The sequence below is a fragment of the Homarus americanus genome, unplaced genomic scaffold, assembly GCF_018991925.1.
Source record: "Homarus americanus isolate GMGI-L3 unplaced genomic scaffold, GMGI_Hamer_2.0 scaffold44060, whole genome shotgun sequence".
Taxonomy (NCBI): Eukaryota; Metazoa; Arthropoda; class Malacostraca; order Decapoda; family Nephropidae; genus Homarus; species Homarus americanus.
The window spans coordinates 1,208,332-1,231,989 of NW_024756871.1; the positions used below are offsets into that span (position 1 = coordinate 1,208,332).

Genomic DNA, 23,658 nt, shown 5'->3' on the forward strand with positions numbered 1-23,658 from the left:
ATCCTCACGTTTTTTTATGATTTCTTTCTTAGTTTCAAGAGTTATGAGCTTTCTCACTCGCTTTGGACTATTCATTGCCACAATTGTACACTTGTATAACAAAATATTTATACAAATAACTATATCCACATCAAAAGACGAAATTTCAACAATAACAGTGGTGCACTGGCTACACAATGAGACAAAGATGGCGCTTGACGCTCTTGTTGTGGGTCGCGGTACAACAATATTCATGCGCAAGGCAAAATAGTCCTGTATTCATCCGCGTTCGTTGTAGGAGTTGCGTTCGTTATAGCATTCTCAATTTTATAGGTAAAACCATTCGTTATAGGAATATTCGTAGTAGGATCCGTTCGTTATAGCATACCCCACTGTATATAGTTCAAGAGGGCTGAAACCTATTGGACAAGTAACGCTCTTAATGGGTGTAATAACAGGTAATCTCATAGGTCATTTGCTTTCTCTTGGACATAAAATGGAAATTCATAGTTTCACTTTTCTTTTTTTCAGATGAGATTAAGACATGGACTGAATAGATGCTCTTGAAGTAAGTGTTATTCTCTTTGTATTGTTATAAGGAGAAAGAGATTTGAATGAAAATTTCAGAGCATCTCCATGGAGACTTTTTGTGATATTTTTAACTAATTGATGTTTCTTAGAACTGTGTAGCTAATACAATTTATTTAATTATGATAAAAATTTTATTCTTTATAATTTTTGCTGTAGTAGATCCTCAGCACTAATGTATGATTTTAAGTCTTGTCTTAGGGATGACTAACACTTCAAAAAAGACACAGATATGTCAAGCTTTAAATAAGTTTCCTTTGTATGTGATGACAATGCCATAGTGGATCTAGAACTAGGTTAAGTGAAAATATTCCATTAGCTATTTATCATATTTATAGCACTATTTTCAGTTGCAGTTGACATACATATTTTATATAGACCATATTTCATCACAGTATTTTTTGGTGTTTGCAAAGGATGAAAGTTTGTGTGATTTTTTTGATAGTTCCAAAGACCAAATTGTTTGTATAAAAACGTTAACCTTAGCCACAACATAAGGAAGACGTTTTTAATGAGATTAAATAGATGTACCGAATATGCAAGCAGTTATGTCAATCATTAACTCTTCGTGGAGTATTACCACATGGAAAGTATTCTGAGAGAGTAAAACCACACAGTAGTTGGTATTACAGGCCATTTTAAAATCATATGCATTACACCAGACCTCTCATATCTTTAATGAATTTGCTTCCCCCACATTCCCCTCATATTGAGAGCAATTATTTTTCCTGCATAGTAATTCTGTTGTGTTACAGTATTCTGCATGAAGTAGATGCAAATCAATGCACATTCAACAACAGAAGTTCGCCCCAAACCAACCTGTATGATATGAAACAGGTGATCTGCTAACACTGCTGTTGACTGTACAGATATCCCTCGCTCTACAAAGGGGCTAGGTTCCTTGAAAACCATTCATTAGGTGAATTTTTGTATCTCAGATAACATATGAGAAAAATAGGGTTCAGCTACCCAGTGACAAGAAAACTGCGATATCATTCCTAAAATAAATGAAACCGGTTCACAAACAACAAAAACTGACCTAACTATCATAAATTAGTACCTAACCACTGTAATTTAGTAACTAACTACAAGAAATCCCCAATATCATATTTTAAAAATAATAAATTGATTAACAAATAACCCCCAAAAATAACTGAAAAAAGTACCTAACTGTTGTACTCCAGGACCCTATCCCATTGAATCCCCATGTTATAATGAAACTGATTAGCGATTGGGTAGGAGGAACCAAACCCCATCGCAAATACTGTAGAAGTTTACCTGTATAGCGAGGGATACCTGTATGTCCCAGTTACTAGACAATATATAAGCAATGAAGATTCCAGTGAGGTATATATTCCTGCCTGGGTATAAAGTAAGAAACTGAGTGTTGGTAAATGGCTTTCCATCTTCCAAGGATATTAAATATGAAAAATTCTTCCATCCCGAACTTGTAGATGCATTTGTTATGAATACTTATCCCTGCCATAAATAGTATGATGTGTGCTGAAGTGTGCACATCTGCCCTGACTGTGTGTTATGTTATGTTGGAACGTTGGCAAAGTGAAGAAAACATCAGGAAGACAACCCATGCTTATGTTATATCCCTCACCACACACACTTGCTACACGTTCCACAAAACTCTCTCAACAAAGACAGCGTTCAATAGTGTTTCACTGTTTAATGTCTTAGATTGAATATTTCTATCAATTTAACATGTAAAATATTTGTCCCAATTTTTTTAGTTTTTTGAAGAAGAAACTCACCATGGTTCATTGTAGGCGGTCAAAACTCATTCCTCAAAGAGTTAATATTACATCTGCAATTTTGTTTTTTAATGCACTCTGTTGCTTTTGTAAATCTTCCAACTTTACTTCTAAATGTTAAATCAGTGATGAAAATATGGTGCATATGTTTCTAACATAGTTACCAATTATGTGGAAGGCAGGATTTTATTTAGGTAGTCTTTGATATGATTTTATTTATATAATAATGTATGGTAGTTACTTTTTTAATCTTGGGCAATAGGTTCTGCCATTATCAAACATGCCTTAAATGCAAGGAATAAATAATAGTTATTGTAGGTTTTAATGCTGAATAATAAGCAGAATTTTGTGGCTGGTGACAATTGACATAGCCATAGCTCTCTAGTGAAATGGATAACACTCTGCTTTCCAGGGGAAATTAATAGTTTTGTTAACCAAATCATAGGCACTCCAGAACTTTGTATATCAATGTTTCTTGTGTGTACACTCACTCCAAAAAGTATCTTTACGGATGGGTCGAATGAAATTTCAAAATGAGCACGGTGGTCAAACTCCTTTGTCTGTTGTGTCATGTTCTCTTACATAAAGTCACTTTTTGGAGTAAGTTTACATGGTCCAGTTAAGGTTCAGTTACATGTTGAAGGTTTTACTCTGATTCTCAGCAACTTGGTACTATTTTAACTTCATGTAAAGGATTAGGGTTGGGTGTGAATGTCATTTAGATATTTGCAGATTACTGTAGTATAATGAACCAAACAAAGGAAAAATTCTGTTTTATTAGGGTATTGTTTATGTATCACATTCAGCTTCCATGAGCACTACCAATTTTTTTTTATGCTAAATTAACACACAAGGAGTTTATTCTGTATATATAAATTAATTATCTACCGGTAATTAGATTTTATAATTCATTTTTTTATTACTGTAGTTTAATCTTCCATAATACGACAGCCAGAATTGGTGTTAGAGAGAAATTCATTTTTATTTGTACATTTATCAGAAAAGGGTGTGGTGTGGTGGCCTTTTGTAACAAGGATCACTGTTTTTTTCTCAGGTCACCCAGCTGTGAATGGGTACCTGTCATTATAGCTAGGAAGTGAACACAGTCAAGTGCATTGCTGACTACACTGGCTTATTATGTACCAAGGGCTTAATAACAGTGTCTTGTATCTGCACTGCCACTAATGGGTTGGCAGGCATATGAGATCCACTTTCACATGGGTAAAGGCATGACCAAAATATCTGATGAATGTATAGATGATGTTAAATCTATTTCTGTCTTTGTTACCTTTAGACGTTGTCACCTAGTAAGCTGAGACGTGTTGAAGATACCTTTTTCTTTATGTCATGGGTTCGAATTATCCCTCAACATTACAACCACCGATTGACTCCACACCTTCAAGTGCTTAATTACTCCTATGTCAACACATGAAACAATTGCTTATGTTACATGGAAAATGGCCATCAAATTGTAACTTGGAGGTGAAGCAGTCACCAAATGTTTGCATTTTAAGTAAAAAACACACAAAAGATGAGATTTGTCTCAACAAATAATTTTGAATAGGAGAGTACAATAGAAAGAAAGAATTAAGATCAGAATGTGAGATGAAATTTGGAAAACTTCCAAAAGAAGAGATTGGGAAAATAGCCTAAACTGAAAGTATAATTTAGCATTTGAGAAAATGTGACATACCCTCATGTACTAGTGCATTGTTGATTCTTGGGTAACATCATACAAACTGTAAATCCCTTATCTTTTTTTTTTTATGTGGCCTACAGAGGCTTGCAAGTGACCTGTGAGGCTTGCCAATGCTAAGCATCTCTAAGTCAGTGCCAGCCATTGCCCATAAAATGTGTAACTCTTGACAACAAGAGACTTTGTAGACATATGTTTTGTTCTTCAGCAAATGTATTGCATCCTTCCCTCTCAGTCAGGTTCATATGAATCCAATGGTTGGTACAGTTGGGGAAATGTGTTCCTACACCCCCTGTGGTAACCCTTGTCAACAAACAGTAACGTTGCGATTGTAGTATCACTATTTATGAATGAATGGGTATTGGTCGTATAACGACGGACGTATGATATAGGTCATATAGGTTGGCCGTTTGGAGACACGGGTTACCACAGTGGTGTAGGAATACATTTCTGCAACTGTACCATTATCCAGCATTTATTATTTCTAAATTACACTTTTCTTTGCATATAATACAAGTGAATTACTGATGGTAGCCAAGTAAAATGAGCCTGGAAAAACATTTATAATTTCAAAGGTCTTATAGGGACTCCTGCACACCATAGTAGTTTAACCTCTATAGTGCATATGCTCTACTGCCCCACTTGAGTGAAATGTTTATTACAACAATCCAACCAATTTTTATGAGAATAAGTAAACTGAGTTACTGGGGATTTTTTCTCCTGCAAAAATAAACATTGCATTCTGTCTCTGGATGATATAATCTGCCATCAAGTATTGCACACTCTGGGTAATAGGAGGCCCTGTCTTGGTTGTGCTTAATGCTGGTATGTCTCATAGGTAACTCATTCCCTTGGTCCCAAAGTGAAATATCTTATCTAGATCCTTAATTTTGATATGTCATGTTTATTTTCACTTTACAATAGTGATAATAATTGTATATAATCTATTTTAAAATTTCTTTTTTTTTGTAATAGGAGAAATGTTATCTCAGGCATATGTTGATGTAGCTTGTTTGTTTGATTTATTTCTCTTGTATACAGAGTAAGGTAGCTGTTGTGTTGAGACATTAATGTAGTATACAGGAGGACCCCGACTTACGAACGGCCGTCGATACGAATGAGGTCCCATAAGGTCAATTATTTTAAAAATCCGACATAAATACAATGGTTCATAGCAGTTACATAAGATAACTCGTTTGCGCAGCGTAGAGGGGAGGCAGAGCGGCATGTCACCCGCCTTGAGGGAGCGTATCATCAGTACACTTTACCCTCATTGCCTAAACCTGCGTGATCAAGTGCAAACACTTTTTTTTTTATTAACTCTTTTATTCGGCCCTCATCATGGCTCCCAAATGCAAACCTGATGCAAGTGATAGTAGTGCATCCAAGTAAAGGAAAACAATTACATTGGAAGTGAAAGTTGATGTAATTAAACATTCTGAAAAAGGCGAAACACCCTCAGTGATCGGTAAGGCGTTGGGTTGCAGTCGTTCAACGATTGGAACAATTTTTTAAGACAGAGGAAATTCTTGAATATGTTAAAGGATGTACACCAATGCACTCAACTGTGATAACAAAACAAAGATGTGGATTGTTAATTGAAATGGAAAGATTGTTAGTGATATGGGTGGAAGATCAAAATCAACAGGATTTGCCTCTTAAGTCTAGCCTTGATTCAGGATAAAGCGAGAAGCTTGCATGCTGACTTGAAGGCTAAACATGTTGCTAGTAGGGGATGGTTTAATCAGTTCAAGGTAAGAGCAAATGGTGCTTGGAAAAAACACTGCCCACAGTTTGTCCACGATTTCAGGGGGTCTGAAAATTATGTTGGGGAAGTGACATAGACAGTGGTAGACCTTGGGAACTAACTCCAGCCCGATATTCATGAAGGTGATGTCACAGAGTTGCTTGAGTTTCAAGCTGAAGAATTAAGCAATAAGGACCTGATTAAACTGAAGAAGCAAATTTTGTTAGATGATGTAGAGGAAGCTGAAACTCCAGAACCAAAGGGATTCATTACAAAAGAAATGGCAGATGATTTCAGGCTTATTGAAGAAGGATTGTTTAAATTTAAACAGAAAGATACCAACACAAAAACATTCACCAAGATTCATAGAAGTATTACTGAATACCTCTGATGCCACACAGAGATTTACGATGAAAAGAATAAAGTTTCAGTTCAATCATCCCAATAAGGCCTCTGTCACTCCTACAAATGCCCCTCTCTACATGCAAGCCAGTCCCAGAGTTTCAATGTAAATGTTAAAGTTTAATTTTTACTGTTCTTTACTGAATTTTGTCATTCAATTTCTTCTTTTCTCTTAAATTAAGTGATTCAAGGTCTATAAAAGGACTTAGGCTATGATATAGTGCACATGGGGTATGTGTTCCGACTTGCATACATTTCCAACTTAAGGACGTGCTCAGGAACGGAACTCGTTTGTAACCCAGGGACCCCCTGTAGTCTTATTTTGGTCATTTGACATTATGCTGTCAGCAGCTGTCCTTCAGGAAAAGACACTCAATTTTAATGTTTGTTTCTCTTGTTTGTAGTACGTACACTATACTGAATACATTGCTAGATGGCCTAGATTTGGCACTGATAGCACCTCATGTTTTTTTTACTCAAATGCCCTTTTATATACTTTGTCATTTAAATATTCAGAAAATGTAAACAAAATCTTCCTCACTCACACATATTACTTCATAATTTACCGCCCAATACGAATACATACTTATAGTATTTGTTATATCTTTAATACTGAGAGAATAGAGTCAGCACATTTTTGTTAAACATTTATTGGAAAATATATTCTCCAAGGAATTTATTCATAATTTAATTTTAATTTACCAAGAACTAGTTGTGGCACATTAGATGATCCAATATTTTTAATTGTTTTCGTCAACCATAATCCAGATTCTGATACAGTATGTATTTTAATTATGTAATATTGTACTGTACTACACTAGCTCATGCTGAAATGAACCCCCAGTTATTGTCACTCATTGAAGCAACAACGATCAATTACACTAGGATCTCTTTGTATTATTTGCTGTTACAGTTTATTGTTTCATTATATGCTTCAGTTATTGTCAGTCATTTCAGCAAGAACTGTAAATTATGTTTGGGCTGTCTTAACTGTACTTAGATCCCACTGTTTAAGAAAGCTTTATGAATGTAGGGCTGTCATAAAAACATGCTTTTTCAAATGACTGAATTTTTTCCATGAACAAATCTTCATCAGTGAAACAGAAAAAAATGGTAAAATGATTAACCTCATGAATTTGTCAGCTAGTATACCGAGGTTCTTTATTTGGCTACATTTTAAGAAATAACTGGAAAGTTTAATGTGTTGATAAGTAAAGCCAAAGTAACCTATAAAGTAGGATGAGGCAATTATTATAGGAGTTGACAGCAGAACATCCATGACATTCTCATTGTTTATAACATGGCAAAAATCTTGTACTTTTATGTGTAGTTTATGTTGTCTGATGACTGTTGCAGTAAAATGTTAAAAATAGATTAAGACACGAATATACTGTATATATTATGTTGCCAACCTGTATCTATATTACAGGTGCCTACATATGTTTTGCTGTGTACAAGTAGAATACCATTACCTCAGAAAGAGATAAAAGAACTTTTGTTTGCAAGGAATGCATCTGGCTCCCTAATGAATGTCCAGATTTAGATTGGAACTATAATATCCTCTGACAGTATTTAATCACTTAAAGCTTTTATGTGACCCAACTGGCGATTTAACACCACAGGGACATCTCACTAACCAGTCTAGTATGTGACTATGTTAGCAACTTTGCTGGTCGTAGAGTACTTGGTACTGTAGTTGTATATATTTAAATATCTTAATGGTGCCAACACCATTTAAGTGATTATACATGCCATCCAAACATGTGGTCACCAACAGGAAAGTGTGCAGTAGTATGACAATGTAAGAATCAGTCAGTCAGTTAAGAGATATAGCCTCCTCCACCCTAATATTCAGAAGTGAAACTTGAATTGCATTCCATGCATATTGGTAGGCATGGTAAGTATTTGATGTGAGGATGGAAACCCTATTTCTTCTTTTTATTTTGTATATACAGTACGTACTGAACTGTACACTACAAATGTGTATTTAATTCTCATGTTGATATGTTGTCGGGAGGGTGTTTTGTTTATTTATTTGATACAGGTATTCTGTATAGCTTTCATTCTAGGCAAATGATCCTCATAATTACACAAGATCTAGAATTTTTCGTTAATAGGAAAATCAGAAAAGTTGGAGCACCTTCATCCGCAATTATTCAGTCAATGGTATGCTACAGTATATGTGAATTTGAATATGTGTGCTTGTACAATAAACTTGAATATTAAAGTACTGTACTGTACACATAGTACAGTAAGGTCCCACTTAATTAGCGAAATGTGTTCCTGAGAAAGTGTTCTCATCATCATTATAATTTTAGGTAAATTTGTATTTGTTACTCTTTTTTATTCTATTATAGTTTTTATTTGTACATTTAATTCATTTGTGATATTATGATGATTATCATGTATTACAATGTTAATTAAAGCATTTATTGAAGGTTGATCACTTAAAGGGTAGTTTTATGGAGACCGAACAGAATGGATATTCTCTAATGCTGCTATTTATGGTTTTCCTAATTTTTCTGCATGACTACAAGTAACAAGAAATACCTCTGTATACGTGTATACTGTGCTACTCCTTGAAATGTGTTTATTTTACAATTAATTGCATTTTTTTTTTATTGTGAGGTGATTTCAGTATGTTGGGATAATTCAATATTTTAGACTAATGTGATTAACTCGATCTCCAACATTATTGAGTTAGTAAGGCTCCATTGTGGGTTGGTGACCTGTGCCCAGGTGGGTGATTCCCCGTAAAAAAAAAAAAAATCCTGCCACTGGTAAAAGAATGATTGTAATTATAGCATTTAGTGAGTAATTAGAACAGATATACTAAAAACTAATTTAATTTAACAATCCTTAAACAGCTATAGTCTTCATATCCTGTTGGATGACATCCCATCCACAATGCATTGCCCGTCAGACCAGATAGTTTACTCTATAAGTTTTATATGAAAACAAGTCAGCAGTATATTATTTAATCTTTATATTCTTTATTTGTATATGTTAATTAACTTGGAACTAAAGTGTTGGAAGATTAGAACATAAGATGAGAAACTGGAGGTACTAGTTGGCTGGTAGGCATATGCAGCTACTAACATCTTGGAGGCAAAATGATCTTTGATATTAAGCACTTTATGTTTTCTTTTTGCTCTACTACACTTAGTAATATCACTTTTGAGTTAAATTTGAGACATTTTAAGGGAAGCACACATGGTTAGAATTCATAATGCTTTCTGAGTGGGCAGCACAAGTGTTACTGGCCTGCACTGCACCCAGAAAACAAATGCTGCCATGTTGTCTAGGCTCACTGGTTAGCCTGCCACTGACTTCACTTCAGAGTATAGAAAATGAGTCTCTGAGTATTCTTGCCCCACTGGTGCTCAAAAAGACAAAGGATGACTAGGGCGGCTCCACAAATGACAATATGAGCTAGACTCTCCCTTAATTTTTGCATTAAATCAAATACAGTAGTACCCCGATTTATGAGGTCAATTGAACCCACAGGGTACCGCGTTAAGTAAAATCCGTGTAAATGGAACAACAGAACATATGGGATTAATTCCAATAGAGACTGGCCCGACCCCCAAACTCCACTTTTTCCGACACAATACCTATGTTGTAGTAAAAATAACATCTAAATTTTATGATGGTATGCTCACACAATTAATATTTAAGAGAAATACAGTCGCCAGGTTAATGTCCATTCAAATAATAGACTCAAATCCTCCCCCCCCTCTTCCCAGCTCACTGGCCCCTACCTCTCTGAGAAATGATTGGGTGAGACACTAGATTTTAGCGTTTAGTAATAAATAATACCTCAGACTAAAGTTAGGATAATATAATTGACATTGCTGGATTCCTTGTAAGACCAGGAACATTTTGAATATAAATGTCATATATTTTGCACAAAAGATAACATATTTACTCAGAGTAAACATTACATCTAAAATTTGTATGTCTAATGCAAAATCTATGATGTTTATATTCAAAATGATCATCAAATTGTAAGAATTCCAGCAATGTAAATTATATTCTGGCCGGGTAATTTGTATGAATTTTATGAGCTAAATAAAAAAAAAAATTATACTTCACGCGTATATGGGTAGATGAACCGCGTAAAGTGAAAGTTCGGTTCTGGCGAGGCACCGCGTATATGAGAAATCGCGTAAAGTGAAACCGCGTAAAGCGGGGTACAACTGTACTGTGCAGGATTGTTCATTGAAATTTTTTTATTCTAAAACACCGTGATCATAAAACTTAATTTTCTTTCATCAAGTACGCATTCAATGGGACCTTACTGTTAAGTTTGTTTGTGTGCGTGAGTATGTATGAGAGAAGGATAGCTATTTTTAGTAAGTTTATAGAGTAAAAACTGTTATATTTATAATAATACTCATAATTTACAGTCACTCGCCTCCACTTTTGGGATTCTTAACTCCTCCACCTTTTTCCTCCCTGCTCACATTTTTGTCTTAGCCAAAAATTAACATGCTGTATTCATCATTTTGGTAAGCCTTTGATTCTGGAAATTGGGTATCAGTGGAAGTTTTTTTTAATGATCTATTTCGTTGGTGAATAAGAGTAGTATATCTTTGGCATATAGTATGATATTAGGTTGACACTTCCAGTCATTTGTGATTCAGTGGTAAAATAAAATAACCATTGAAAGCTAGTTCATGCTTTTTCTTAACATTTGCATGCTTTGACATCTTATGCTAGTCTTTAAGCAGAGAAAGTAATCTTTATATGTCAAATTTCTTTAGGCCTTTTACATTCTAGTCTGTATGAGTGAAAGATTATTGTTGTATATTTGTTGATTAAATCTTCAATATTCAGCTTAAAGTTATGATAAGAGAAAATCTAGTTTGAGGCTCAACGTACCTGATCCACATTGTTAGAGTTAAGTTGATCACTGGATGGATTAGGGTGAGCGTGTGTTTGCTTCTATGAGCAGTGTCAAGAATATAGTTCTTCACCAACACAATTAGTGGCTTTCATGGTACTTATGTATATACCACTAAGAGTTTAGATAGAGTAAAATCTGTTTTCCTATATCATATTTATCACAAAAATGTTGCTGGATCAAAGTACTGTACTGTACAAGTAATATCAGATAAAGAAATTGTCTCGTAAGGCCCAGTACAGTATATCACTGAATTTGTCAAGTGATTTCATAACTTATTTAATCAAAATCTTAATTGTTATGTGGAAACCTGCAATAATTTCTTAATGTCTCTTGATTGATGGATTACCATGGTTTTTCTACCATATATTGTATACTCCTTTTGTGTGTTGTTTTTTGTTTTTTAAATTTTCTTCCTATCTTCAGGGAGGATACACCACTCTTAGGGATTATGGGGAAACTTTCGTCATGGCCCTCGACATCTCCAAAGCATTTGACAGGGTATGGGACAAGTCTTTGCTTTCTAAACTTCCCTCTTATGGTTTTTCTCCCCCACTTTGTTCTCTAACTTCTAGCTTCCTTGAGAACCTATCCATGGCAGTTGTTGTCGAGGGATCGATCTCTCACTCTTTCTCTACCAATAGTGGTGTTCCATAGGGTTGTGTTCTTTCACCTACTCTCTCTCTTCTTTTTATCAATGATTTACTTCACACTATTACTAATTCTATCCATTCTTACACTGATGATTCTACTCTTCGCTCTTCGCATTTTTCCCTTCCCCATAATTCCCAAACTAGATCTTTTTCTAGAGCTGATATCATTTCGTCTATCAATACAGATCTGTGTAGCATCTCCAAATGGGGAGGTAGAAATTTGGTTAAATTCAATACCTAGTAATAAAATACAGTATTTACCAATAACACTTTCCAAAATAGAAGATCTCCCACCGATCACATTTCAGGATGCAATCATTCTGCCAAATTCTTAAATAGATGTGCTAGGCCTCACCATTTCCTTAAATATGTCATGGAAGCCACACATCCACAACATTGCTAAAGCTGCCTCATGAAAGCTGGGAATGCTGTACAGATGCCGTAGCTACTTCACTCCTGAGTAGTTGCTTCAATTTTATAAGGGATTCATTCGTCCTAACTTGGAGTACTGCTCTCATATCTGGAGTGGCTCTTCTTCTGTCCAATTGTTAGATAGGGTGGAATCAAAGACATTTCATCTTATTAACTCTCCTCCTTTTCGTCAATAATCTCTCTACCCTTTCTTTTTGCCGCAATGTTGCTTCACTCTCTCTCCTTTACAGGTACTTTAACGGGCAATGTTAGGTGGATTTGGCATCCTGTGTACTGCCGGCAAGGTAGTGGGCTCGTAACACTCATCTTGCCCGCGGTGCCCACAATTTCTCTTTGGATGTCGGTCATACGAGAATAACTCATTACAGTACATCCTTCTTTCCTCACACAGCCAAACTGTAGAATGCTCTGCCTTCTTCTGTGTTTTCATACTCATACTATCTGTCTCACTTCAAAAAGCTGGTTTTTTGGCATCTTCGTGGTGTAGATTAATATACAGTTGTCTTTTTCTCTTCTATTTTTAATTTCTTTTTACTCTTATTTTTTCGCCCCTCAGGCCCATTGGGGGTTGGTGACCTGTGCCCAGGTGGGCTATTCCCCATAAAAATAAAAAATGGTTACATTAGATGAAATAAAAATGAAATTTTATGATCAATAATAGACAGTACTGTTTACAACATTCTAGCTTTGGATGATAGTACAGTACTGTTTACAACATTCTAGCTTTGGATTATAGTACAGTACTGTTTACAACATTCTAGCTTTGGATGATAATACAGTACTGTTTACAACATTCTAGCTTTGGATGATAGTACAGTACAGTACTGTTTACAACATTCTAGCTTTGGATGATAGTACAGTACTGTTTACATCATTCTAGCTTTGGATGATAGTACAGTACTGTTTACATCATTCTAGCTTTGGATAATAGTACAGTACATAGTCGATTTATACTGTACACGACATACAGTGCAGTCATTGGGTGAGAATTATCTTGCTTGTGACTTGCAACATTATTATTTTTGTGAAAAACTTTCCAAAAGTAAGAAATAAGATAAAATAACAAAAATAAGAGAGAATTAAATGTAATAATTGTAGATCTTTATGACAGACTCATAACATGAAGCACAGAACACTTTGATGTTACATACAGTAGTTATTGTTTTTAATCACGGAAGTTAAATTTTTGTTATTACAGTATATCACTTCCTCCTCCATTTCTCAGATAAACTCCACTTTCAAAACACACACACACACACACACACTGTAATCATTGAAATACTTCTTGAAAATCACTCTTGCATCTTTCTCCTTGTTATCTTTTTTATGATTGGTTAATAATTTTTGTGAGCCTAAATCAGGTACAGGTACAGTACTTGTAAAATTATATAGTGAAGTTGATATTTTACACCCACCTGTACCTTAAAACCACACACTACCACACCTGCAAATATGTTTCATCTCTTATAACTACTGTACTGTATGCCATGTGCTTTGATTTTCCACACACAATATTTTTTGTGCTGTATTTTCATATTTTTCTGTTATGAATGCTTTAAGGTCTTCAGGTTAATGTACTGTGGCATAGTTATGTCATCCTATTATGCAATGGATATTATTCTCACCTTACAAGTGAGTAGTCTTGAGTTTGATACCCAGGCAGGAGGGAAGTATGGCCAAGTTCCTTTGTGAATTATGCCTATTGTATATTAACCCACTTGAGGACTTTTAGCAAACCACAGGCTTCTTTCCACCCATAGGGGCTGCTACTTCATGGGAGAGAAATAATTGGTATATCATTGTATGTAATACTGGTATGTGGTTTGAGCCATTTAAATTTAAGTACTGTTTGGGATAACACTTAAATTAGACAATTTTTGTTATCCATTATCATAGTACTTTTTGTCATTTTGATTTCTTAATGGACAAATTTGGGCAGAACTTGTGTAATGTTGATCCAGTAATTAATACACTTCAAGATCATGTTCTCTGTCCACCTATACAGCTGTTGAAATTTATTGTAAATTATTTAAGCTTTTTTACCCATGAATATACTGGCTGAATGGATACAACAATCATTGCTTGTCCTGAAGGTCGTTGGTTTGTGCCTAAGACACCCCCAAGTAGACTCAGCTGTGAATGGATGCCTGATGTTACAGTTGGTAACTGAGGTCAGTAGAACACAGTACCAGCCACATTACCTCCATGCCATCAGGCCTTTAGAACCTACTTTTAATTTCACATGTGGATATTTGTAGGAAAAATATTATAGTGATGATTAAAAGAAAAAAGATGCTACAGTACAGCTCCTCCCCGACTTACAACCACCCGGACATACGACCGCCTCAGTCGTACCAAACTTTTGTCAAATTACGTATTTTCGAGTCCCAGCGTCAGTGATTGCGCTGTGTACTGACAAAATTTTCGTTTGTAATTCACTTTAAATTGGCTGGCAAGCTTAAAAGTGAGAGTTTTGTGATGCTGAGAAGAAAAAAGAGACACCCATTTTAGATTTTCTATGTATTATTTAAGCATTTTCGATTTACGACTTGGGTCCCTAACCCCGTCGTAAGTCGGAGAGGAGCTGTATATTGTGCTGTTTTGAAGATTTTACTATGTTTGTTCAGAAAACAGTTCCAGTTACTGTACAGTATTTGGATTGATTCTTTTAAGTCTTCAATGTTCTTTCAGTGAAATAGTCTTTGACTGAATTACATACTGTATACTGTACTGTACTGTATATATATTATATGTATATACTATACACGTATATATTTTTTTTAATTCTTATTGCTCAATTGTACAGATGTGTGTGTGTGTGTAAGTGTGTGAGATAATAATAATGATAATACAGTAATAATAGTTAATGGTTTATCATGAGGGAATTGCAGCCAAGGACTAATATTACATAATGAACAGAAATTAGGTAAATTATATTAGGAGATATTGCTGAGTGGGTCATTTAACAATAGCTTTCATTACAAAAAGAGGAGGAAACACATTGTGTGTTGACATACAAGTTAACTAGGGTCTGATAGTTCTCATTGTGGTCTGAGAGAAGCTGGTCTTAGCCCTAATGCAGCTGTGACATTGTACAGCTGGATGATCACAGCGTGTTGTCTGCCTCAGTTCACATGGTAGAGTTGGCCTCAGTCCATGTGGTATAGTTGTTCTCAGTCCTCAGGGTACAGCCAGCCTTACTCCATGTGGTATAGTCAAGGGTCTTTTCACAATAAGGGACTAGGGTACTGCTCTTGGGTGTGATAAGATTTGGGCTGATACCATCTCCCTCTGCTTCTCCTATGGTCTAGGACCTCACTAGTGTCTCCACTCTCAACACCTGTTTCCATTTTTTTAGTTGAAATTGTCACTATACAGTAAGATCTCATATTTCACACGATTTCATTTCGCGTTTTTGAATTTCGAGAGCACTACCTAATGTAACCAAGTCTTATATTTGGCGTAAAATATCGTGAATTTGGCGAGATCCATCCAGCTGAACGTGAGATCCAGTCAGCTGAACGCTAGCCACTGTCTTGAATGACATCACAGCCCTCATACCAGTTACAGTCATTTCTGCTACAACCCGTGTTTTGTCAATGCAAATTGGTTGCAACGCGATTGAGGAGTAGGGGAACGCTGTTTGTAAAACGCGAACTTTTGCATACGAATGTTGGCTATAGCGCGATTCCATCCTCAATGTTTTGATTCTATCCTCAACATTTTAAGTGTGGCGCAGGATTATGCAATGTTTACAGTTCACGTTCGACATCACATGTTCAATTGATTCATGTCTTTTGTTTGTGAAGTGTTTTTTGAGAGTTACTCTGTAAATTTTGTTGTTGTTTTTTGCAAATTTAGCTGTTACCCATAAATACTGTATGAAAAGAATAAGTAAAAAGAATGTTTTGCAGTGAGGACAAATAACGGTTTACACCAGCTCTCTCTGTTTGCATCACGGGATCAGTTGAATCATGCGGTTTCTGTCAATTAATCCGTTATTTTCGCCTTTTTCTCCAATTTTGTTGTGTTAGCGATGAATACGGAAAGACAAGGTAAGAAGAATGTTTCCAAGAAGCGTTCTGGTGATCGAATTGCCGGTGGTGAACATAAAAGAGGTTTAAAAGAACGCAACTATCGCATTGTAGCCCGCACCATCCTAGTAACCGCCCGGGCTGTTATTGTGTGATTTTTTGGGTGGTGCTACCACCTATCGAGTCAAGATAATGGCCTCTACCTCTACTGGGGGTTCTACTGGTGCTGGTGGGACAGACTCACCTAAGCGGCCAAATAAGGAAAAGGAGAAGCAGGACTATCATAAGGGAGTTAAGTTTGCCAAGTAATCGATGCAGGATAAGCAGCGTGTGATTAAGTTACTTGAGGAAGGCCTAAAAACTAGTTTCCGGAAAGCACAATCAAGTCAATAAAGGCAAAATTTGTATCATTTGGAGGTTATAAATGGGAAAATCAGAGGTTGATGTAGAGTGGCCAGTCTATATTGTTATTTTTCCCATTACAGTAGAAGTCCAAAAATCCGGACTGCTTGGGGATTGGGTCGGTCCGGATTTTCGGATTTTCCGGATTCTCAGGCAGTACTTTTAAAATTCAAATTTAATGAAGAATAAAGAAGAAATGAACAGGTACATTTTGATAGTTTATTCATTTGCAAATATAGCATGCTTCATTTATCAAAACGAGCAGTTTTAATGAAAAAGCTGTGAATTCTAAATTTTATTCTTTGCCTTTTATATATCATAAATTGTAGACTTTCCAATGTCGTATGTTTCCATTAGAACAGTATTGCTCACACCACGATCTAGTTTCTTAATTATTTCAAGTTTGTCACTCAATTTCAATGTGTTCTTCTTTCTCTTCACACAACGAAGTTTATCTACTTTAGGAGCCATTATTATGGGCTTGTACAGTACTCTGTAAATGGAAAGAGTAGGACTCAAAATATTGTTATATTACAATGGTATTCTATTCATGCTGTGCTTGATATAATGCATTCACGGAAATGTAATATTTTTGCTGAACGTACGTATTACAGTGGAAAGTGGGATAAAATCGTGATGAAAACAATGACTTTCGCTTTCTTTCATTCAAAAGATGTTACCGTAATCGCTTTTCGAATGGTTTTCAGTTCAAAAACTGTTGTATTACAATAATATTCTATCCTAATTGACTTGAATAAATACTACGATACCATATTTCTGAATATTTTCATTAAAATCCATCAAAATCATTTTCCTTGTCATCGTCTGCAGCACCAAACAGCTTCTCCCAGTCCTCTCTTTGAACAGGGCTAGAGGGTACGTGTTTTTCGAATCGTTTTCAGTTAAAAAACTATTACATCACTCGTCTATTTTACCTAAACTGCGCCTGAATGAATATATTCTCGGAGATAAATAGTAGTTTTGTGGAAACGTGACGTATTTCAATGTAAAATAGGATAAAATACATGACGAAAACAAAAGACTTTACCTAAGCTTCCGATGTTCTTGAGATGTTACTCGTTTTTTTAATAGTTTTCGGTTAAAATTCTGATATATTACAATGATATTCTATTCATACTGTGCTTGATATAATACATTCACGGAAATGTAATATTTTTCCTGAAATTACATACGTATTACAGTGGAAAGTGGGATAAAATCATGACGAAAACAATGACTTTCGCTTTCTTTCGTTCAAAAGATGTTACCGTAATCGCTTTTCGAATGGTTTAGTTTAAAAACTGTTGTATTTCAATAATATTCCCTCCTAATTGACTTGAATAAATACTTGAATGGAAATATACAATATTTTTGTTGAAACTACCCGGGTTTCAGTGTAAAGTGTCGTAATAATAAATGGTAAACAATTTGCCTTCAGCACTTGTGTTTCATGCACGGCGAGCCTCAGTTTATAGGACGTAGAGCGTTTTTAGTGGTTTTGTTGTTCCATTACCCTCAAAAACGTGGGTGGAACTATAAACGAGGAATATCATAAATTAACAATTTCTTGGTCAAAAAATCAGGGTCGACTGATAACGAGGGGGGGTTATAGACGAGTATATACGGTATGTTGTCACAGTTTGATTGCCCATTTTAAAGTGGCGACCACGTGGTCGCTTGTTGTCGCTGTGCAGCTGTGGCGCTCACGCATGCGCACATGCACACAAATGCCCGCTAAAAAAAAAAAATTGTTTTTGAAAAGTCCGGATTCTCGGGTGGTCCGGATTTCTGGCATCCGGATTTTTGGACTTTTACTGTAGTTTATGTATTTGCATTTGGCGAATTTGAATTTGGCGCAATTTTTCCAGTCTATATTACTCGCAAAATACAAGATCTTACTGTATACAACAGTCATGGTGAGTTGATCAACAGTCCTTGCACTGGTTTCTTGATGGGAAGTGGAGAGGGTATATTTTACCCCCCTGGCAGATGATGTCTGCTCACCACGATGGTAGATGATCAAGTGTGTGTGTGTGTGTGTGTGTGTGTGTGTGTGTGTGTGTGCATGCATGCATGCATGTGTGCGTGTGTGTGTAAACATGTTTGCACATGTTCATGTACTGTATATATACATGTGCATGATCAGTTGGGTATTTTTGTGAGTGTATATACTATACAATTAGGGAGATAAAAATATTTTCCCTCAGTTATTTATGTTGCCAGCATCTTGCCTGAGAATTATGTACAGTACTGCATTGCTGTACCCTCAATACAGTAATCTAGATTGGCCATAAGTAGACATAATCCTTGTATAACACAACTTCTCGTGGTCATCTAGTCAAGTACGATAGTTTTTGCTTTATTTATGTTGAGTGAGCAAAATACTGTACAGTATGTTAATAGCTTATGTGGTAAAGGTTGCCTTTAACTCAGAGATTTTAATTTATTAAGTATTTTCAAGTTTATTTTCTTTGTACTTTATATTTTTTTTTTATTTAAAGGTCATTTTATACAGTGTTATTTTGTCATTTATATGCTGTACAGTTTTATACAGTACATTGTTGTTGAGTCTGGAGAAATGTATTTTTTGATGTCCGAGTTATTTATCGATATTTGTCTGGAATTTTTCTATGATTAAACTATTACTTCTACTTTCCACTTTATGTTTTTATTTAGTCATATAGGGCATTTGAAGATTTTTTCTTTCAAATATGCTGTACAGAGATATAATACTACACTATATTGATTATTTTTATTTTATTTTTTTAATATTTTGGTGGTTTTCTTATTAATGTCCATTGATATTACAAAAGTCAGGACAGTGCAGCAGTAGTTGAATATCTGAATAAGTGACAAATAAGTACCTTACATCCTGTGGTAGGAATGTGGCAAACGTGTAAAACACCTGTGCTCGTTTACTATCATCTCTAATTATCTTATTACCATATAAGCTTGTTACATCATTACCCAGATGTTGTAACTTTTGAAAGTGTACATTTGCAGCTTTGTGGTGGGAGAGTAGGAGGGGTAGGGTATAGTAACGTATGTCCATGGAGCTGGTGGTGTGACCATGTTTCTGCTTAGTATGTAAAGTTATAAGAACCAGTAATGAAAGGCAGTGGAAAAACCAGTGCCCTGAGAATATACATACTGTAGGTACTGGTAATTTTATGTAAGGCTTGATATGCTTGATATTTCATAAAATTATGGATTATAACACTGCCTTGAAATTATGTTTTGTGAAAAAATTGATACAAGTAAGTGTAGTATTGGAAAAAATTATTTTTGATATTCAACATAGACCAATTTAAAATTGCACTGTTAACTCTGAATAAGATATTCATTAATATCCCCTAGGACCATAATGTACCATCTTGACTTAGGTTATATATATTTTCGTATTGTGAAGCATCTAAACGTGAAAGGAAATGTATTTAGATTTCTCCGCAGACCTGAGCAATTTGCTGGCAGCTGTAGTATGTCTTAGGCATCAGTATGCTTTAAAAAAGATGTACTGTACTGATACTTTAACACTGGAATATATACAGTAATAATACTGTTCTTGGTTAAGTAAAGAAATCCTGTAATCTTTGTAAATTTTGAATTGCAATGGATTGTGCATACACCCATCTGCATGTATGTAATTGTTTCCTGCATCTATGCTAGGTTAGTCCTTGTAAAAGTCACTTTAACACTAAAGTTACAGTTATTTGTTTTGATGAAAACTTAACATTGATAATTATTAAAGGATTCTGCCATTTGTATCAAACACATGTCTTTGGTTTTGAAACTTCTGTCAGTAATTATGTTTTTCTTGCATAAATCACTATGCAGTCAACAACATAGTGCAGGTATCCCTCATTATCTGAATGGGTTAGGTTCTTTGAAAGTCATTTAAATATCAAATTTTCAGATTAGTGAATAACAGAAAATTGGAAAAAATAAGGTTCTTTTCCCCGCAACAAGAAAACTCCATTATTATACAAAAACAAAATTAAATCAGTTCACAAACTACAAAAAAAACTTACCTAACTACTGTAGAGTAATTGCTAAACGAAATAAAGTATACTGTACAAGGGTGATTTGAATTTCAATTGGACCGTGTTTGGATAAATGAAAATCACCTTTGGATAGTGAAAAAGAGGTGTAAGAATAAAATTTTTGGATAAGCAAATTTTCGGATAGCAAACATTCATATGACGAGGGATACCTGTACCTATATATGATCACCTTGAGACTTGGAGGTGTCTGAATAATAAAAATGTCTGTATAATCGAATGGTCCACTGGTAAAGCTGTATACAAAAAGACATTAATTTTTACAAAAACATTACTAAGATAAAATATTGTTTATGTTTTTGCAACTTTTAGTACACTTTTTAGAAATATGCAACAGTACCTTTTATGGTCTTCAAACATTATTCACAGGATTACAAGTGCATTAGTAGTTGGATGGAGCAGATACTGGAGGGACATACATACAGTACAGTACTGTCATCACAAATATCATCTGCATGTTTTATTACCACTTCTACTCACAGAATCGACCTTACACACAGTATGTTAATGTTATTAAATATTACTCACAGTTGATTTTTTATGATGTCTACTTTTTGTTCAGTACTGAGGAATTTTTAAGCTATGTTTTTGTCTGTCCACTTTTCAAAGATATACCGGGTAATCAAAAGTCAAGGCTGGAGGCAACTTGTCCACCAACTAAATTAAAACAAAACATAAACAAAGACACCACCTAAAGGTTAGCTTGCAAACTTCCATATTCAGGAATTTATTGTAATTTTGTAAATGTAACTTACCAGATCAGAAGTAAAGTGGATGACTATACTTTCCAGGTAATAGGTAATAGGATCATCAAAAGGAACAAAGTAGATCAATACTTAAACATCTCTGGAACCAAAGGAGGCAAAATAAAAACAATGTTTTCTATGTGTTATTATATTATTGAAGAACTGTAGAGCACAAGTGATTATTATGTTATTATTTCTTGGAACTAGGTAATTTGAGGAGATAATCTGGTCATTGTTTGTCCTGCAGTGGAGATGTCTGGCATTTCCCATGTGGTGGTGATGAGGTAGTTGGTACAGTAAGTCCTCGTTTAATGTTGTCCCCGACAACGTTTCATTATGACGTCGCTACTCTTTAGATACCCATGATTCGGACAACGTCCCGCCGATTCGGTATAACGTCGTTATGGACTACTTTGTACGGCGCATCGCCCTCTCTCACCCAGTCAGAACGGGAGGAGGAGCCACCCTTCGGGTCTCAGTGACTCACCACCCTCCCATCTCCCACCCTCCTCCTCCTCCTCCTCCACTACTCGCCACACACTCGCTCCACCTTTGCCCATCAGTGAGTACAATACAAAATTATTTAGTTTAGTTATCTTTTTGGATGTACTGTACAGGTACTCCTTGACTTAAGACCACCCGGACATACGACCGCCCCAGTCGTACCAAAAAATTTTCAAATTACGTATTTTCGAGTCACGACGTTAGTAATTCCCTGTAAAATGGCTGGCAAGCTTAAAAATGAGAGTTTTTTGGTGCTGAGAAGAAAAAGAAACACCCATTTTAGATTTTCTATGTATTATTTTCGCATTTTCGACTTACGAACAATTCGATTTACGACCTGGATTTGGGTCCATAACCCCGTCGTAAGTCGGGGACTGCTTGTATAATATACAGTGAACCCTCACTTTACGCGGTCAATTGAACCCACGGAGGCCCGCGTAAAGCGAGAAACGCGTAAAGTGAACAACATAACATATGGGATTAAATGAAATAGAGACCGCCTGACCCCCAAACTCCACTTTTTCCGACACAATACCTATGTTCTAGTAAAAATAACATCTTAATTTTATGATGGTACATGCACACAATTAATACTTAAGAGAAATAGAGAAATACAGTTGCCAAGTTAATGTCCATTCAAATAATGGACTCAACTCCCTCCCCCTCTTCTCACACTACACTTGCTGGCTCTTCCCTCTCTGAGAAATTTTTGGGGGAAAACCACTAGATTTTAAGGTATAGTAATAAATAATACCTCAAACTAAAGTTAGGATAATATAATTGACATTGCTGGATTCCTTGTAAGACCAGGAATATTTTGAATATACACTTCATATATTTTGCACAAAAGATAGCATATTTGCTCTGAGTAAACAAAATACTTGCATTAGATCTAAAATTTGTATGTCTAATGCAAAATCTATGATGCTTATATTCAAAATGATCATCAAATTGTAAGAACTCCAGCAATGTAAATTATATTCTGGCCGGATAATTTGTATGAATTTTATGAGCTAAATAAAAAAATTATACTTCACCCGCGTAAAGGGCATCCCGGGTTCTGGCAGGGTACCGCGTAAACGTGGGACCCCGTAAAGTGAGGGTTGACTGTATACTATTTTCTATAAAAATTCAATTGAACTTATGTGTATGTAATGTATTTTATGGGGCAAAGGGAGGCTGGGGAACGTAACTCCCGTATATTACCCATTTCGTATGGGGAAAATTTATTCTGTTTACGTTGTTTCCATTAACGTCGTGGTTTTCAGGAACGGAACCATGACATTTATAGGCTGTATCTACAGGTACTGTACTGTATTACATTAGCCCATCCTGTATTTTACTTAGTTCTCTTGTTATTTATGCAATTTTATTGTAAATTGTGCTTTAGAATTTTATTTTGGGGTTTCTGGTAGTTCAGGGTCTGGAGTCCCAAAGATTATCTTCCTTAATTTTGTACCCATGCTGATGTTTAGAAAATATATCTGTGGTTAAGATATTGGCTCAGTGTACAGTAATTCCACTGTCATTTCAAACTTTTTATTTTTTTATTTTTACCTGTACAGTTAGTGGACAAAAAAAATTCTTATTACAGTTTGAACTTTAAGGAACACAACCCTAGAAATGTAAACCATATTTTTTCTGTTTACTTTTCTTTTCAATGGAAAACAGTCTCCACCTACTGGGTGTACTTTTGAACACCACACTGTATCATTTATGATAAAATTATGTAATGTACTGTACAGTAC

At 35.4% G+C, this 23,658-nt stretch overlaps 1 protein-coding gene across 1 annotated transcript in view; it reads left to right on the plus strand.

Moving 5' to 3' along the window:
* LOC121856937 (ras-related protein Rab-9A-like) overlaps window positions 1-7,240 on the plus strand; it is a 29,544-nt gene extending 22,304 nt beyond the window's left edge. Inside the window, exon 7 of the mRNA XM_042352721.1 lies at window positions 511-7,240. The gene's annotated coding sequence lies outside the window, so the exon portion shown is untranslated. The remainder of the gene's footprint in view (window positions 1-510) is intronic.
* The last annotated feature ends 16,418 nt before the right edge of the window (window positions 7,241-23,658 follow it).